The 3,712-nt window shown below is 36.0% G+C and overlaps 1 long non-coding RNA gene across 1 annotated transcript in view; it reads right to left on the bottom strand.

Annotated features, from left to right (window-relative positions):
• LOC107704609 (uncharacterized) overlaps positions 1 to 1,253 on the bottom strand; it is a 13,778-nt gene extending 12,525 nt beyond the window's left edge. Inside the window, exon 1 of the long non-coding RNA XR_001635979.1 lies at positions 1,090 to 1,253. This is a non-coding gene — a long non-coding RNA (uncharacterized LOC107704609). The remainder of the gene's footprint in view (positions 1 to 1,089) is intronic.
• Positions 1,254 to 3,712: the final 2,459 nt, after the last annotated feature.

The raw sequence follows: 3,712 nt of genomic DNA, 5'->3' as shown, positions 1-3,712 counted from the left end.
AGCAGGAATGCACTGATTTATTCCATGCCGCCATCTATGCCGGTTTCAAAACTCAAAGAGGTTTATGTAGACAAGTAGTATATTGTCATTTTCAGCTTGACTTGCACTTCACAACACAATCTTTTTCCTGCAAAGTCATTCCGCATGTTTTCAACAAACAACATCCGAGATGTTTACATTTTACATGACATGAGAAAGTGCGATCAGAGTGGTCAGGCTGAAACAGATTTCCAGAAATGTAATTTCATTCGATTTTTTTGCCATTCACACTCACTAAATATGATTGGAAATGCACAAAAATCAGATTTGGACATACAGTCTGAACAAGGCTTAAACTGCTCATAGATGTGAGTGAGACAGTGTGTCTGTCTTTGTGTGTTGGCCCTGTGATGGTCTGTCCATCTCTCTAGACTGTTTCATTGCCTTTTTAGTCAGAGATGCAGGCATAGGCGCTGTCATTTCTGAATTATTTAGTTGTATTCATCAATAATTGATTTTGTTCAATTTTAACAAAACAAAAAAAAATCTTCTGTAGTGCACCTTTAAAATCAATGATATCCAAATTTGCCATTTTTGCTTGGTTTTCTTTTCAGTTTGGGAAATACTAAAAATATCCATAAGATAAATAAGAAACATACTGTATAAAGGTATTAATGAGTGCACTGCAAGTAACTAAATGTTTGATTTACTGACTGTGTCATTCTTTCATTATGTAATAAGGGTCAGTTGGAGATCATGTGATGTTTGGTCTCATTGAATGTATTAGCCTGTTCAAACAAAAAAAACGTATAAGGCCTGTACACTTTTTTTGCGTCTGCACCGCTTACATAATAGTCTTTTAAACTTTAAAACCATTGATAAATGCGATCAATTAAATCCCCAGTGGATGTCTCAAAGTTCAGAGTTCAATACGTGACCAAAAAACAATCACAAATGTTGGCGGTATAAAAAACACGCACTCTCTAAAATATTGTAGCTTTAATTGTCACTTTAAGTACGTGAGAACATGAAACATGTAAATAAAAAAAAGCTCCAAAGCTCTATCAACGTGACATGAATAAAAAAAAACTTTTAAAGAAAATAGCTTACGCTGAGATCGTTTTCCCGCAGATGATTTGGGCTGGCATCGTAAGATTTTAAATGCGCTGCGAATTTAAAGCGAGATGAAGTTGTATGTTCTGCAGTTTACGATGTTAGCAGAGAGCACGTGTTGAACTCTTCTTCCACTTTAGTCTTGACTCTTGAGCGCGGCGTCTGTCTGACGTCACGAATTGAATCCGCCCCTGCGTTTGTGATTATGTGTTTGCTGGCTGCACCAATCAACATTCGCCTTTTTATTTAAGTATTTTTTTCTACATTTATTCATTTAGCAGAAGCTTTTATCCAAGGCGCATTAGAAATTAGGAATACTACAAACAATTATAATAAGGAGGCGATAACATGATAAATGCTAGAAATACAACGTTTCACATTGTCTAGAAGAGTACGCTAGAAGGAGGAATATGAGAATGGCGAAATCATTTTTGCAGGAGCTCACGGTGCTTGTTCAGCAAGAAACAGTAAACAAAAACGTAATAATTAGCCAATCTACTGAAATGGAACTTTATCTTTATTATTATTTACTATTAAACAACGTATATCTGTCTATCCATCTAACGTTACCAACCAATAAACAGTATATTTTAGACAGCTATTTAAAAGGTGGAAGATTGGTCTATTGATTGGAAATTAAAGATGTCAACAAGTAAAAAGGTGCTATATGTACAATAATATGCTATATGTACAACAATAGAAGAAAAATATGCAAAAGTGCAAACTGATGTTATACGAAAGGCCAACAGAAAGAGCGAACCTTTCAAGTAGAGTGAACTGTACCTATATATATTGTAGGAGGATCAACACAAGGAGGGCATAGCGGGAACAGAGTGGGGACTCCGTGAATAGACATTCTGTTGACCAAGCAATGATAAGATCAGTTTTTGATTATGGTTGTGTAGAAATGCTTTGTTAACAACATTAAAAAATAAGAGAAAGCACAACACAGAATGCTCTGGAGTTGTCTAGGAGCAGTTAAATCAACACTAAAAAAAAACCTTGGAGTTTGCACAGGTATTGTCCTTGGCATATTGGATACATTTGAAAAGTCACATTGAATCAGATGTCTAGAATAATTGTTGGGAGTATTACTGGAATGCTGGTTTGGGTGGATTATAAATCCACTATCTGTTAAATATGAAATTGCAAATTTTGGAATGTAATAAATCCCCATAAATGCAGAAATGTGCCTATATAAATTATCCTGGAATTTAAAAGAGTCCAAAACCGTAATGTATGAATTATTAAAAAAAAAAAAAAAATTGGTGACAATGTTTAAGGTATTGGCATATTGATGCCCGTAGATTTTATAACTTATGTATACAACTTACTTTACTATACCAATTTACTTGAACCAAAATCAACTTTTATCTTAAAATGTACTGATAACCACAATGATAAGCAAGTGGAAAAATAGAAGAAGAAAAAATTAGAAAACCACATGACGAGTCAGGGTTTATTATAAGGGGCTTGTCCAAAAAAAACACTGCAAATACTGTTCTATACAAAAATTCTGCGTTTAGTCTATAAAAAAGTTGCAGTTAAGTGCCCCCTTCTGTTCAAGATTGAGTACTGCATATAATGTTGTTGGGTCCTTGTATGATGACATCACAAATGTGAGCCTGATTTTCAGCAGGGAAGGGCATGTGGTTGTGGCCAGGGCTGCGTCCACTCCACTTTTAGACACGCACTCCCAACTTCCCTAAGCACTTCCCCTCGATGGAATCCCCTCTGCCATTTTGAAGTGCGTTCCACTTCGTGAAGTGGACGAGGGAAGTTTATATGGACAGACCCTCGACCCCTCGATTTTGACCGAGGGAGCGAGTCTGCTTCATATGCACACTTCAGGCCGCTCCGTAGACCACGATGCAACACGATTGTGACTCATCACAGATCGCGTTTAATTTATCCCCACCCCAAACAACTCTACAATATATAAATTATTTTTTTAACATTTATAACAGCCCAAACATACCTATATACATATAGAATGCTGCACCAAACAAATTCATAAGGGAAAAAATGTAAACAATAAACCAACTCAAATGCATTTATTCTATATTTTTACTTTTGAACGACCCCTGCACAATTTATCAATCAGGTGATGCTGCAATGTCTGCATTCACCTCTCTTCACTTAGGCCTAGTTCTGGCATAATCTGGAAATGGTCATGCAAAGAACAATCTTCAATAAGTAAAAATTTAAACTATTCTAAAAAGAAAGTGAGGGGGGCTATTCTAAAAAAAATGAGGAGAGAGGGGAAAACATGAGTTAGTCCGTAAAATCCCCAGCTCAGGTTATTTTAAAGCCGATGATGGAGTGGAAATTGTGAAACAGCAAGTGGACCGGGCACATGGAGCAGATAAAATCACAGCGTCATCGTCCCCACAGATTTGAGGTTAGTTTGATTAACAAGTTAACAACTTGATGGATGTATATTGCTTTTTGTGTTTGAACAAATATATTCGCTTATGGGTTGAGAGATAAACCGGTAGAAATATATCAATCGTTTTGCGCGGCATGATGTAGGTTAAGATTTTCATTTAAACGCATTTTAAGCATTGTGGTTTAAAAACAAATTTAACTGTTCAGGGACATTAAGGAGTGGGGCAGAATT

This window comes from Sinocyclocheilus anshuiensis, unplaced genomic scaffold, assembly GCF_001515605.1.
Source record: "Sinocyclocheilus anshuiensis isolate Anshui unplaced genomic scaffold, SAMN03320099.WGS_v1.1 scaffold2918, whole genome shotgun sequence".
Classification (NCBI taxonomy): domain Eukaryota; kingdom Metazoa; phylum Chordata; class Actinopteri; order Cypriniformes; family Cyprinidae; genus Sinocyclocheilus; species Sinocyclocheilus anshuiensis.
Note: the sequence above shows the minus strand (reverse complement) of the source record. Positions and strands in the feature narration are given on the sequence as shown.